The sequence below is a fragment of the Dasypus novemcinctus genome, chromosome 22 (assembly GCF_030445035.2).
Source record: "Dasypus novemcinctus isolate mDasNov1 chromosome 22, mDasNov1.1.hap2, whole genome shotgun sequence".
Taxonomy (NCBI): domain Eukaryota; kingdom Metazoa; phylum Chordata; class Mammalia; order Cingulata; family Dasypodidae; genus Dasypus; species Dasypus novemcinctus.
In genome coordinates, this window is record NC_080694.1 from 41,309,801 (window position 1) to 41,325,274 (window position 15,474).

The following is a 15,474-nucleotide window of genomic DNA, read 5'->3' on the forward strand; positions in this document are numbered from 1 at the left end:
GAGTCATCTCAGAACTCTGCCTCCCACTCTGCCCACCCTCTTATCATTTATATTGTCCTTTATACAGAGTGTGCTCTAAGGTTGTTCAGTCTTCACAATGGCACAAAGAACCAGGAAGACTATGTCCAATCATTTGCATAGACCAACAACCTTCCTGGCGCTGGAAAAACAGCACAAAACATCATTAATGAAGGCCTGCTCTGAAGGATCATTGCTCCAGCCAGGGAATGATTTTGATTCTGTTTTCATTTGGCCAGGTTTTTATGGAAATTAGGAAAGGGTACCCTCAGCCAGGACCCCCAGCTTGGGGAAGAGAACACTGCCTCCACCACAACCTCCATCCACTTCCTCAGAAACCATCCAAACGTGTATATTACACAACCCCATCCACTGCAGAGCTTAGTGCAAAGAGCACTGGACTTGGGTTTGGTAGAACCAGCTCTGTGACTTTAGACTTATGTGACTCATCTCAAGCCACCTGGTCTTTCTAAAGCACTGATTTCTTATCTGGAAAAAGGAATGATTCTAACTTCCCTACCTAATGGGTTATTTTTGGAATCAAATGAGATAACATATATGCCAATTATAAGGTGCCATAAACATGTTATATGATATATCGACTGCAGTGGTAGATTGAACCATCTGCAATTCTGATTTATATGTAAAATTGCTGCATATCAGCAATTTTATGTGGGTAAACCTTGCAATAACACTTTCTCCAAAGTCTCTTATTCCAAGGAATATTATTAGTAAACATTTCATTTAAAACTTGTCCTGCAAACCTCTAAAAGTGATAAAAGTCACCTTAGAGGCTTATGATCTTAACATTCATAGCTCAAAAGGAAATCTTTTCCAGGAGTAGAGGGGAAATTTTTGTGCCCTCTGCAGTTGTTTTAATGAAGACAATACTGTCTTAAGTACTATTTAAAGAATAGACCCAAGGAATACTCAATGACACATTCTAATAAATAATTTAAATAATCCTACAACCCTTATTCTTATAATTTTTTTTTTAATTGAATTGCATGGTTAAGCTCATAAACTATGTTAACTTGGCAGTATCCTATGGCATCTCTTGGCTGAGGGTGTGTTTTGTGGACACCAAGCAACTACTTCAAAATATCATTGATTGAACTTTAAAACTGTGACTATTATTGATAATGGCAGGAAGGCCTATGGAAATGCAGGTGTTGAGCTGAATAGAAGGATGCTAACGTTACAGATGACTCACTGGTGAGGAGGAAGATGAGAGTCCCATTGTTCTCCCTTAGATCTGGAAATCAGCCCTGTGCTCCATTGCAGTAAGCACGCTTTTGGTCTTCCACAGTTTTAGGGCAAGATATTAACTATACAACTTTGAGCAGTTTTGAGTTATTTATGTCTCATTGTATGCGATGCAATTGCGATTAGACAACTTTGTTGTTTTGTGTTCTTTTGTAGATGTTTAAGTTTGCTAAACACCTAACCTAAGCCGGTCACTATGATAGGAAAATGATAAAACTGTAAGAATTTTTCACCCTCCTGGCACTCAGTAATTTTCCACAACCCCTACCCTGCTTTCCTAGATGATCCCTAATATAACAAGCATTTTTTAAAAAATTCCTATATAAATGTAATCTATTATATCATCTCCCTCTATAAGTAAAGGAAAATTTTTGAAAATTAAAGACCAATATACAGTGAAAATGTACAAGCCAAAATTTTCTCTTAAATTAAAACAAACCATGAATCTCTGGACTGCCCATGTGCCAGCTGGGCCCTGAGCCTCAGCAGAGTGGCAACTCTTACTCTCTATGGTTCGTTGGACATACCCAGGTCAGCTAACAGGGAAGTGAAGATAGTCAACCTCCACACCAGGGAACCAAGAGTGCCTACAACTGTAAGCAGGGGAATTACATTCATCATCCATGGGGACTCTAAGCTCCCTTTTGATCTAGAGGAGGAGAAGACATCACCATCCTAGGGTCCGCAGAATGGAGGAATAAAATATGGACTAGAGTGAACTTACTGATATTGTACTATAAAACTATTGTGACGAGTAATAGAAGAAATTTTAGGGAAACAGACTTGGCCCAGTGGTTAGGGCATCCATCTACCACATGGGAGGTCCACAGTTCAAACCCCAGGCCTCCTTGGCCTGTGTGCAGCTGGCCCATGCACAGTGCTGATGCGCGCAAAGAGTGCCATGCCACGCAGGGGTGTCCCCTGTGTAGGGGAGCCCCATGCGCAAGGAGTGCGCCCTGTAAGGAGAGCCGCCCAGCGTGAAAGAAAGTGCAGCCTGCCCAAGAATGGTGCCACACATATGGAGAGCTGACACAACAAGATGACGCAACAAAAAGAAACACAGATTCCCATGCCACTGACAACAACAGAAGTGGACAAAGAAGACGATGCAACAAATAGACACAGAGAACAGACAACCGGGGCATTTTTAATTCCTTGTGATCTATTAACTTTAATTTAAAAATAAACAAATAAATAAATAAAATTTTAAAAAAAGAAAAGTTAAATTTAAAGTTTATAGATTTTGGATAGGGATGATGCACATATATATAAATGTAACACACACTTACCTATATAAGTAAACTTAAAAATACTGAGAACATCAAAGATTTACACAGATATGAAGAAACTGTATCTCTTAAATATTTCTGGCAGGAATGTGAAATAAAACTACCACTTTGTAAAAAATAAATAAATAATTAAAAAATAAAACAAACCAGGAAATAAAATGCAAAGAACTGTAATGGATAAAATATTATTTTTCATCTATTGATGCATTTTTAAACATTCATATTCTCCTATTTGCTGAAGGACTCCTTCAACCTTCACAGAAAATGAAAGTAAACAAGTAGAATCTGTGCAATATTCCTCAGTAAAATGAAAAGGCTTAATGTCACATCTCTGAAAGTCCCTTGAGGAACTTATAAACAAGCTGTCATTTGTTCAGAATTCCTCAATAGACTCTTCTTTTTCTGGAATGCCCTGCAAAGTTACTGGTTTTACAGCAGAAGGTCCAACACAGAAGCATATATCCAGGTATGCAAAAGGAAATATTGCTTAAGTACAAATGAGAGGCACGAGTTTTTGAAAATAAATAAACACAACTTGGGTTCCACCAGAATTAGAACTTGAGAGTTTCTATTTCTGTGTGGCTGGGCTGCCTCATCTGTGGACTTGCATGATTTCATGAGTCCACCTCTCCCATAATCAATGCACAGAATCAGCAGTGCCAGTGGTTGAATGTAATCACAATAAGTCCCATCTTTAACCCTTTCCCCAGTCCTCTATAGATAAAATCGGACCTGAGTAAAAACAATAGGAATTTCTTGAAGCCCATTAGTCCCTAATAGGTAAGAAGGGATTCTATATGCTTCTCTTGGTTCCTACATCTAGTGAGAAAGACACATTCAGATGACTTTCTTCAATTTGAGGTACGATACTAGCACAAATTCCCCACCCATGCCTCTAAGAACATTGAACCACATTGAAGAAGACATTGCCACTTTCATCTCTGAAAATGTTCTTCCAGTAACCATCGGTCCCAGGATACATGATACCAGCCAGCTCCTTTGCCACCATCATCCACTGCCTCACCATGTCTAAGGTGCAGGAGACCACCTTGACCATGGCTGTCATAGCATAGATTGTCATCCAGCTGACTGCCATATGTGCCCTGTTTTCCTGGGGTCGGGGAGCCTACCTAATGCCACATCATACATGCCGAAGTCTGGAGATGATGAGTACCTGGCTTATGCCTCAGATACCATCAGACTTGATAATCTTCACCAGACAGTTTCCCAAGCTCTTGAATTCTCTGACTGTGCCAGATTTCCCAATATTGGCTGCCAAACAAGTTCTTGCAAAATCCAGCAGGTATGATGAAGCAGAGAGAAATAGCTCCAGCTGCCCCACTGGAGGCCAGATTGCAGTCAAAGTTTCTCAAGAGGTCAGATTGCAGGCAGAGAATCTCTAGAATGGCGTTTACTTGTCTACATTGCCTAGGAACACCTGTTTATATTCATCCTTAAAGTTAAAGTTGAGGGTGGGCGTTGGGAAGTAGCAGATGCCATTGGCCAAATTACTCCTCCAGGAGAGGACGTCCTGCTCCTTGGGAAGGCTCCTTGGGTACCATCTGTCAGCAGCAATCTGTTTACTGGCATGTAGCACCTGCTGCAGCAGTTTGAGCATCTCGATGGGAGATGGGGCCCACGGCCATCTTGGATATGGCTGTGGTGATGCCAACAGCAGGGAGGTCCTTAGAGAAGGAGAAGGTTTGTTCTGTCTGGGTAGCAGAGTGGAGCAGATGTGCCAGGAGGGTTGGACGTCCTTGCTAAACCTTCTTATTTTTACAAAAGATATTGGAGATGGCAGGAGGATTAGTGTATTGTCCTTCATGGGGGAGAGTCGTGGGAAGTCTTTGCAGTGGCCTGTGCATTGGAAGATACTGAACCAAAATCACATGGGAAAGACGACCATCCCTGACTGGTTGGCAGCAGGCTGTAGAAGACTATTGGCAGACATACAGAAGTCAGGAGAGACTACAGAGTTTTGAGAAAAGTAAGGTCAGTGTGTGGTCACTCTTGGTCACATGACTGCCTGACCCATGGGTGGTAGAACCAAATGAGCACATGGCACTAAGGAATGGCCCATGCACACCTGCTTGCATTTTACTGTGGAGAACTTGGTCACAAGAGCAGATGGAACATGTAGTCTAGTTGAGCAGTGGATCAAGAAGGGGAGAAGACATTGAGACAGGAAAACAACTGGGTCTTTCTCCTAAGAACATTGACCCCAGATCTTGTCCAATGAAAGCACACAGTAGATACTGGGTGTCATCCCAATTTCCCCCAGGACGCTGAGGATTGCCCAGAGCTAGCATAATTTCCTTGCAAAGAAAAATGGAAGCGTTCGTATCTGGAATTTTCAACATGCCCAGTTGTAGGGAGTCTGTGCCACTCACAAAGTTACATAATACAAGAGTTTTCACATATATTGGACAACCAAAGCTGCTTCTAATGTCTTCTGAAGAGAGAATTATGGGACTTGACAATAAAGTTTACAATATCTTTAAAATCCAAGTTCAAAAACTAGGACTAATCATTTGAGAGGTAGTTTGAGAATTGGGAGTTAGGATTCTGGAAAAGCACCTGTGTGTTTGGATCATTGCTGAGAAGCTTTATCTGTACTTGTACGTATTTTGTTCTTTCTCTGAGAGACACCATAGAATAGTTTTCCTAGGTAAGATAGGCTTAATAACATCTATTTTGTAACCCAAATGCTTTTTATGTTTCTTAGTCTCTTTCCTTTTCTAATTTTCCTCCCTTTGATTTAATTACAAGGAGCCCTGAACATTTTCTTACTTGTAGTCCCATGTCCTGACTTCAGCTTTTCTTGAAGGACATTATAGAAAACAGTTCTCTGAAAACAATGATCACACTTAAGTTCCTTCTGTGTTTCTATGTCTGGTGATTTTACCTTTTAAATTTCTTTTTACAAAGGAAGACTCAGATTCCAACTTGCAACTCAGGTACCAAAATCCTATTGGACTTTGCTCCAGTTAGTAAGTTATCCTCTGCCAGCTCTAAACCCACTCTTCTTTATGCTGCTATGTGATCTGGGAGAGGATGCTGGTTTCTTGTTTGAATCTGCAACTAGGGACATGAAGTAGATGGCGAGGCTGGAGGAGGGAGAAGGGACTTGCTGGCCCCTGGTTCCTTTTGGCTGCCCCTTGTAGGTCTGGGGGTGCTTGCTGTTCTAGTCACTCCTGTCGCCTTCTGAGTCCCGGCAGTGGCTGGGCCTCTGGTAGCAGTAGAATCCACTTTGCAGTTTTGCCAATACTTGCAGGACCAGCCTCCTCCTCAGAGGTGGGAGTCCCAGCCTTCTGTGTTTCAATAACTCCAACTTCTTCCCTTTCCCCCTTCAACCCTGAGAGAAGTAGTTGCTTCTAGCCATTGTACCTCCATAAAAATTTTATTATTATTTTTTACCCTTTCAGCTACCTAATTAACAATTCATACATAGCCATCAATTCTTCATATGAAATTATTTCCATGTAACTGATGTGGTTTCTGCTTCTTGACTGCATCCTTCTCCAATACAGAGTTTAGGGTTTTCAAATCTACATTCTACTTCCCCTTCTAACTTATTTATTTATCAGCCCTATTTTTTTTATGTGTTTTTTAAATTCTGCATGCATTATAATGTAAGGGAACTTGGTTATTTTCTGAATTATAGAAGTCTCTAATGCAAGTGTTTAATAAAAACATATATATATTTTGAAATTTCATCAAATATGGTAAAGGAAAAAAATCCATCAGTGCTCTTCTTCCGGATTTAACAATAGTTACTTAAAATTCATTGGACTTTTAACCAACATACCAGGCCCTGTGCTAAGCACTTCATATGGAGTATGTAATTACTCATGGAAACTCTATGAAGTAGATGCTATGTTTATCATCTCCATTTTACAGGAAGTAGTAGGAATCCTAGTAAGATTAAGTAACAAGTCCAAAGTCATGGAGCTAGACAGAGCATAACTGGGATTTGAATCCAGGGTAGCCTAGGCTCCAAACAATTCTGTCTCTCTGATATTAAATCATTATTTTGGGTAATGAGTGTGTCTCTTGAGTCCAACATGATGCTGGTAATAGAAATAAGCAAACCCCAAGAATCAGTGAAACAGAGTGTCATAGTTAGATAATTCTAGAACTTTACTCCTGTGCTATAGAATCCCCTTTTACTATTAATATGATGACATTATTGCTGTTCTTTTGCAATATTTTAAAGAATAGTAATATGTATACATTTCTAATTGCATAAAATCCTATAGGTAGTTCACATGTGTTATTTCTTTTCTTCTCAACTAATTCTTATTTTTGTTTTCTGATCACCCACATGTAATAACTACACAAAATGTACATGAACCCAAGCAGAATGAACTCATTCGTCAGGGTCCAATAAATAGGGCCCAGTCAGACTCTACTATAGAATTGGCTTGCTGAAAAATCCCAAATAGTGCCTGGGCACTGACTCACCATCAAAAGCCCTTTCTCAAAACTTTACCTCCTGTCTTTCAAGGACTAGAACAAGGTTAGTTGTGTTTTATGGATTTGGAGGTATGATCAGAATACCACTGCCTTACTTGCTAAATATTCACAAGTTCTATAGGATCTTCTCAATAAAGATGTACCACAAACTTTGACCACGCTTCTGGAAATTAGAAGGACAAAAATAAATGAGAAAGGCAAATGCCTTTCTTGAAAAGAAAGACAATCTGCACATTCATTATAAACGTCATCCAAAGGCAAATTATATCATGCTGCTTTATTTACCCCTCGCCTGAGCACTGCATATGGGACATTTCAAACCAGTATGATTTGAAATGTGTAAGAATCATCGCCGAGCAATTGTCTTCCTTGGAAGAAAATGCTTCATGGCAAATAAAGTAGGTTCTAGAGAGTACTTATTTTTAGAATGATTCTGGAGAGAGAAGAATTAATGCAGTGACAAGAAGGCTAAAAGGTCCAGGAAAAGGGTTTATCATGCCAAGGTAATAGTGCAGGTGTTTTCAGTCTTCCAAGAGAAGAAGAGTGGGGAGAAGGGTTGCCATTGGCCCTGAGTTTTTTGTTGCTGAATAAGTGAAAAGAAAGGGAACAGGGAACTGAGGTTCTTCCAATTTCAAACTGTTACAATATGGTTACTTACATGGCCTACAGAGAATTCCTGAAGGCACTGGCCCAGTCACGAATCGGTACACATCAGCATTTTGCATAAAAGGAAAACATCCATATCTGACTCAAGCAACAATGAAATCAATACAGAGACATTTCCATCGAAGTCCTGCAGGTTTTTTATGCATTTACAGCTAGTATATCGTACAAAAAAAATCTTCCGACTGTTTAATAAATCAACTTGAGATCCACAATCCCTAAACTTCCATGATTTTCTTTATCATTGCCCGCAGAGCATCCCGCAGACACTGAGGCTCATTTTCCCCCACTGTTTCTATCTTTATTAGATGGTTTAGCTCTCTGCTGGCTTTGTTGATGGGTTTGAAAACTGGGGTTAAATTCACAGCTTATAGTTTTTCTGCCACAGCCTCCTCCAAAGCCGGCAGAATACCATAAAAAGAGCATCTGAACGAACCTGGAGCCAAAATGCTACCCTCAGCTCTCTGGTTTGGCCAAAATCCTTCTGTCAATAAAATTATGCCCATTCACATCATTGTGTTTGCTCTTATTTACCACTGAGTATCTGAATTATGCACGTGAATCAATTGTTTTCGATGATTCAAAAAGCATACTTGAAAGGGATTTTATAGGTGTGTTAAATAAAGAAATGTTTAAATGACGTCAAGTAATTCTGAATATCATTTAATGTTTTATGGGTAATAACCTTAATATTAATTTTTGACTAGATGTGATTCTCTTAAGAATATTGAAACGTTTATATAGAATGCAGTTGCATGTCAGCATGAAGATGTTAGCACTAGATAAGAAGGAAGAATAAATAGTTTTCCCTTAAAAACTTGGTAGCCGTGCTCACTGAAATAGAGCAAAGAAACTAATCAGCCAACATGTTTTTTTTAGGTTAGAACCCACAGATTTTAGGTTAGACTTCCTTGCTGCACAGTATCAAACCTGTATTGTATTGCCAATCATATTGTTTACATTAAAAGCATCTGGGTAATTCCCCTGTCGTGCCTCTATTTCTTCACCTGTAAAATGGGAGTAATAGTGGTTATTTTGAGGATATATGTAAATTTATACTTAAAACAGTGCCTTGCAAGATGCACAAGGGGCAGACTTCTAGGGAGTGTGTGAGTGCTCATCATGACATAGTATGTTGTATCAGTGGGCAGACACCCACACAATGAGCAGGAAGGTGCTATACCCCCATCCTGAGGAGGCCTGATATTCTCAAACAGAGGGGAGGGTGTTTCTTGAGGGCAAGGGTGGCTCCCAGTCAGGGATGAGAGACTAGTGTGGTAAGACCTCAGCATTGCTGCAAGTATTAAGCAATCTTGTCCGGCAAGTGGCGAAGCATGGTCATCACCGTGGGCCCTCAGGGGAGGGAGTGACAGGAATAGAATAGTTGAAAGAGGGGGTAACTGGGGGGCATGGAGGTGTTCTACACGATCCTGCAATGATGGATACAGGCCATGTCAAACTTCACCAAAAATGTATAAAAGCGTGCAGTCTACAATGTGAACCATAATGTAAACAATAATGGAACCATGGTTGGTAGCTATGTTTCAGTATCTGTACATCAGTTGCAGCAAATGCAACATCCACATGTAAAAAAATCAGTGCTGAGGAAGGGGGAAAAGGGTTTGATATTGGGTATATGGAGTCCCCTACGTTCTATATGTGAGTTTACTGTGACCTAAAAAAAAGAAAAGAATGTAGACACTGAGGAAGAAATGGAAGAGTGTGCCTTGCATATAGTAAGCATTCAATGTTAGCTGTTACTATTACTAGTGCCACATTAGGCTGTAAAATCCTTAAGGGTTGAAACTCTGTTCGTTTGTGTGGTTTTTTTTGTTAATATATATTGGGATTTCCTAAATTGCTAAATACCTAATAGCCACTTAACCAGTATTTGTTAAAAATAATAATTGGTACTCTGAAACTTGACAAGTGCAGACTGAATTTTATAACGGGCAAGTAGTCTAATCTTATACTTAATTTAGATAATATTTAAATATATCTAAATATTTATTCTCTTCTAAAAATAACATAAAATATAACCAAATGGTTGCAGGGAGAGTTACCTGGGATGGTGTGGGATGTAAGCAGGGGAGTTGAGTAAAGTTGCAGGGATAGACTAGAGAGTTGGAGACTTCACTGACAATCCAGCTGAGGGTCACCAGCCCTACACAAAACAGTGAAATGAGTATTTTAGTTTTAACCTCACCTTCCATTTTCCTACAGTCCTAGGGAAAGAAGAGGAAAACTGAAGGCAGGCCCTTGTTGAGGTAGGAAAAGCAGATCAGCACATGAGGGTATCCTTTGACTTTAAATTAGAGTCAACTTTCTGATGCCTGAAAAGCAGTACTCTAGTCCTTTTTATGGAGGGAGACTCAATATTCTTTTCAACTCATCTTGTGAGTCTTTCTGTTTCAGGGACTGTTTCCTACAGTCTTACAATATAACGGAAAGAGCATCAGGCAAGTCGGGAATTCCAACTTTCCCCTGGCACTTAAGCAGCTATTTTTCCTTGAGCTAGACACTTAAATGACTTCAATAGTTACCTCAGTAAATGAAGGAAATAATGCCCACCTCGTAAGTTTGTGCAGCTCACCAGTCCCAGCAGGCACTCAATAAAAGGCAGCCCTTACTATTACTATTATCAATACTATTATTCTTTTTATGTTTTCTTTATATATCTTAGAGTTCCTATATAGTCTAGAAGGAGCAAGAACATTTTCTTCATTTCAGAATATTTATTGACTTTTTACTATGTGCCAAGTGTCTGTTAGGCATGGGGAATATTTCAATAAATAAGACAGTTGGGGCCCTTACTTTCATGGACTTTACTATCAGCTAGCAAAAAAATCAACATTCAGTAAGTCAGTGCAACAATTTTGGAAAATAAAAGTTCTGCATTAGCAAAAGCATGAGGAAGGGAAGGTTAAGGGAGAGTCAGGAAAGGTGGTAGAGTGGTTGTTAGGAATATGTTCTGAATTCTTAGATACTTCTGGTCGACCAAGATGGTGGCATAAGATGCTCCAGAGTTCTGTTCTCCCACAGAATCTTTGAAGGACTAGCAAAGCCTGGTGTTACCATCTTTATCAGAGCTAAGGAAAACAGGTAAAGGATTTCAGCAATTGTCTAGCACTAAATCAAAAAGAAATAAAAAAAAGAAACAAAAAACAGTTTAAAAAGATTAGGAAGCACTCAGGGAGGCCTGGTTGGTTCCTTCTCTGACCTCTCCCCAGAGCAGTGTAGAGTCGCTCTGTGCTGCCACTGTGGGTCCCTGTCCCTGTTCTGGAGGGAGCAGATTAACTGCTATGGGCAGCTGGGGCGTGCATGTCAGGGGCTTGCCTGTCGAGATATGAATAATGGCTATGCCACTTACTGGCAGAGTTTGGATAAGTATATTAAATAGTACTAGATGTAGTAAATGACCTCTTATAGGGCTATAGGAAGAGTGAATGAATATATATATATATGTCAAGCCTTTAGAACGGTGCTTAGTAAATTGCAGTGCTATGTAAGGGTCCTCTGTGATGAGGGTGGTGGTGAAATTGAGAAGTTGATGGTGGGATTACAAAAGCAATATAAGGTGAGATGGTGAAGAAGCTTACATACCATATGGAAGGTAGTAAAAGCTTTGTAGGGGAAATGAGTTTTTCAAAATGAATATGTCTTCATCAAGAAGAGTTGTGTGAGTGGAAGGGGAGGAGGAGGTCATCCTCAGCAGAGTGGTGGCTTTCCAGAAACAGCCTGTAATTCCATACAGCTAGACCAGCACTATCTATTAGAAATTTTGAAGATAGTCGTGTATTGTAATTTGAAATTTTCTAGTAGTCACATTAAAAGAAAGGGAAAAGTGAACTTTTTAAAAATTTTTAAAAACTATTTAAACTTAATATATCCAAAATATCATCATCTCAACATGTCCTCAATTCAAAAATAAATAGATATTTTATGTTCCTTTTTCATACTAAGCCTTTGGAACCTAGCATATACTTTACCCTTATAGCATATTTCAATTTAGACTGGCCACATTTCAAGTGCTAAATGCACATGTAGCTAATGGCTACCATGTTTTACAATGCAGAGCCAGGGAGTCATTTTAGCCTTTTTATTCCAGCCTGGGGAATTTGGACCTCATCCTAGGCCAACAGGCAATGAAAGAGGTGGGAGAACGAAGGCATTCAAAAAGGGGGGATGGCACGATTAAATTTGCATTTTAGAAGGTGCATGTACTGCCACAGCTGTTTGGAGGATGAGGCGGGTATGGAGAAAAGCAGCCCAGAAGTCAGGGGACCATCAGGAGACCATGGCATTTGTCCAGGAGAAGATGCAGGAGCTGGAATAAGGCTGTAGCAATGGGAATGGAGAGGGGAAGGGAGTTGAGGGATCTGTAAGGAGGTAAAGTGCACAGGGTGTGGTGACAGTCCACCCATGGGACTGCTGCAAGGGGAGTGATGGGACACTGCCTGAGTGACTGGTGCTGGTAGCTCAGGTAAGAAATGATGGGGTCAGATGAAGAGTTCCTGTGCGACATCTTGACAATGTAACCTGTGGTTTTGTCAAGTCAAGGCACTCAGAAGATTCTCAACTGTAGATAAAAACCATAAAAAACCATAAAAAGAGATAGCATTTTACTTGTAAGCAAATCACTGCTGGGGTCCAGCACTCTTCAAAGACATTGTTTGTTAGGAAGTCAGAACCATTTCCTCAGTCATTTTAAAACTCAGACTGATAAATTTAGTTTGCTAGACATAGTTTTCTCTTATCTTACAGTTAAGCCAATGGGCAAGTGAGATCTTTAATCATTACCAAGTCATCGTCTGGTGCCATGGAAAGCATAAACTCTGGCCTTTAATGATGAATATGCATGCACCATGAGGATTGGTCTGAGAAAGTGTACTTTCCGGGGAGACTGGTATGTACCCAAGGCATGCAGAAATATAAAAACCTTGTGGTATCTGCCCTCAATGAGTTTTAAGTTGAGTGGTGTGTTGGGGGATAGACTTGCAACTGATTATATGCAGTGCAGTTGACACTTATTAGATGGCATTTTATTTTGCTAAAGGCTGCCAAGGAAACATAACAGAAATGAGTTGGCTTTTATAATGGGGAATTACTAACTTAAAAGCTTACAGATCTGAGGCCATGAAAGTGTCCAGATGAAAGCATCACCAGGAGATGCTTCCTCCCTGAGCTACAGCTGTGGGTGATCAGGCTCATGGCAGCATCCACTCATCTTCCCCTTCTCCTGTCTCCTCTGGGTCTCATTGTTTTCAGCGTTTGGCTTTAGTGGCTTCCTCTTAGCTTCTGTGTTCCAATAATTTCAGCTTCTGGCTTCCAGGGTCTTCTCACTCAATCTTTCAGGGGTTTCTCTCTGTTTCTGTGACTTTTTTCTCTGTATATTCATTTCCTCTATAAAGGACTCCAATGAAAGGATTAAGACCACCCTGGGCTATGCCTTACTGGAGTAATCTAATCAAATGGTTCTTAATGAAATCTCACATAATCAAAGGTTCACCATAGGTTCACGCCCACAGGAACGAACCAATTTAAGAACATAATTTTCCAGGGTCCACAAAAGACTCAAACTGCCACAGCTGGCTACCTCCTAATTCGGGGGACAGAGAGAGGCAGGGGAAATTATATTCCTTGGGAAAATTAAGGAAGGATTTATGAAGAATGTGACATTCCATTATGTTTGGGAACTTTCAGTGCTCTCATGCTATAACATACACTCTAACTGAGGAATTGGACACTTGTCATACAGGCACATCACTTTCCTCTCTCATGCGGCATTACAGATAAGTCCTGGTGGATGTCTTCCCCTTGTTTCCTCACGAATTCTGTGACCTTGGGGAAAGTACATGCTGAAGGTGAAAAATCCTTGCACATTTATTCTATTGAGGAATTTGTAGAGGCAGGATTATGGATGCCCAAGAGTGACCAGAATGCATATAATACATTTTTGTCCATTTTAAGGTCTGAGAGAAGAGCAAGAAGAAAGCAAGGAGATAAGCAATTTCTGAATAGGGACTGGGTAGGGACTAAAACCAAAAAAAAGTAAGGTAGAGGATGTGGTTCAAGGGAGAACTATTTTTCCATCGTTTTGTGGGAATAGAAGTGGGGAAAGAAACAGCTGGAGGACAATGTTCCCAGAGGACTTTGGTCGAGCTTGGGGATTTGGGTCCTTTTTTTCTCAGGCACTGTGTGGAATCACCTTCTCTTTTCCCATGTTCTCACTGTACCTTCTCTGGCTCAGGGAAACCCTTCAGTGATCTAATTTGCTAAAGAGCATCTGCCTGTTGGACATGTAATTTTAAGTCTGAACATAGAAACTGCCAGCACCGCAGCTGCTTTCACCATAGGGAGTCTGGACAATGAACAGAAAGCCAGTAGATGGGGTGGTGGGCACAGCCTGGAATAGAATAGACAGCTTTATGAAATCACATTTATTTGCATCTACCCTTAAAACTACTGGCCCTGGCAGTTAGGTTAAATGTTTTTCCTAAAGAGATTTACATCCAGATTTGAATAGAGTTGAGTAGCATATTTTAGTGTAAAGAGAATGCCAGCACAAAATGATCCTATTATTTGTTCTGTTTTAAATGAAAATAAGAAACAAAGTGAAGGCTGAGTCCTTTAGACCGAGATCCAGGATACTTGGGTTTTCTCTATGATTCTGAGCAAATCACTTGGCCTCATCCATAAAAGAATGGGATGAGCATTCTGTTTCCTAGGCTTACCTTTAGTTCTGCCATGGTGCAAGTAAAATGTCTAGATATCAAGTAACTCTGGCAGTTGCCAAATTTTTATACTGAAAGTTGAGTAGAATGACAAGAAACATGAGGTTTCTTAATTCAGAAAAGAATTATTGGTATCAATTTTGATCTGCTAATTTAGTAACCTAATTTACAAACCAAGCCAATTACTAATTATGATTTTAGGGCTTTTGCAGGATTAGGATAATAACTTCAATGAAATTCTGCTCACGGCCTTAAACTTTTTAATAAACATTTTTGGCATATCTTATCTACTTTATGATCTATAATAGGCAACTTATTCCAGTTAAAACAAGAAAATTTGGTTGCTTGAAATATGCATTTAAGAACCTAAATCAGGAGCATGTCATTAAAAATTAGGTATGTGAAGAATTAAGTACTTATATGAGTTTCTAAATATAGAAATGTGTTCATTAATAAGGTCTAAGGCTTGAAAATTAGGCCAGCATTGTGTTTTATGAGGTAGATAACCACAGCTAAAACCAAAATTGGGAGCTTTGAGACAAATATTTAGATGCTGTGACTTTGAAGTTTAGAAAAGTGATGTAAGGAACTATAGTAGAATGTCACATTGATTTTTATTTGAGTACATTAACATTTTAGTGTGCTTTTCTTTTTATATAAAGATTATTTTTAATGGAGTGTAAGAATCTTTGAATGGTCATAGAATTTTCTTGCTTAATTTGTAAGTTCAGAGAAATTTTCAGTTAACTATATATTTTTCATAAAGTAAAACAATTTCCTACAAGTGTTTAGGATCATAAGGAAAATATTTATCAGAACAATCTTATCTGTGGAGAAGAAAGAAAGAAGAGACTTATAGAGAAGAAGCTATTTACTCTGGGAAAAGAAGGGCAATTATGATTTTCCAAGACATGAATTTTCATGACTGAAAAATCTAAGAATCAAATTATTTACATTAAGAATTTTCAACCAATAGAATGCAATTAATTAATAAGCTTCAAAATCTTGTACAACCATCTAGGCTGTGT

General features: G+C 39.4%; 1 pseudogene; it reads right to left on the reverse strand.

Moving 5' to 3' along the window:
- Positions 1 to 3,410: 3,410 nt before the first annotated feature.
- LOC101430939 (ADP/ATP translocase 3-like) lies at positions 3,411 to 14,461 on the reverse strand (annotated as a pseudogene).
- Between the last annotated feature and the right edge of the window lie 1,013 nt (positions 14,462 to 15,474).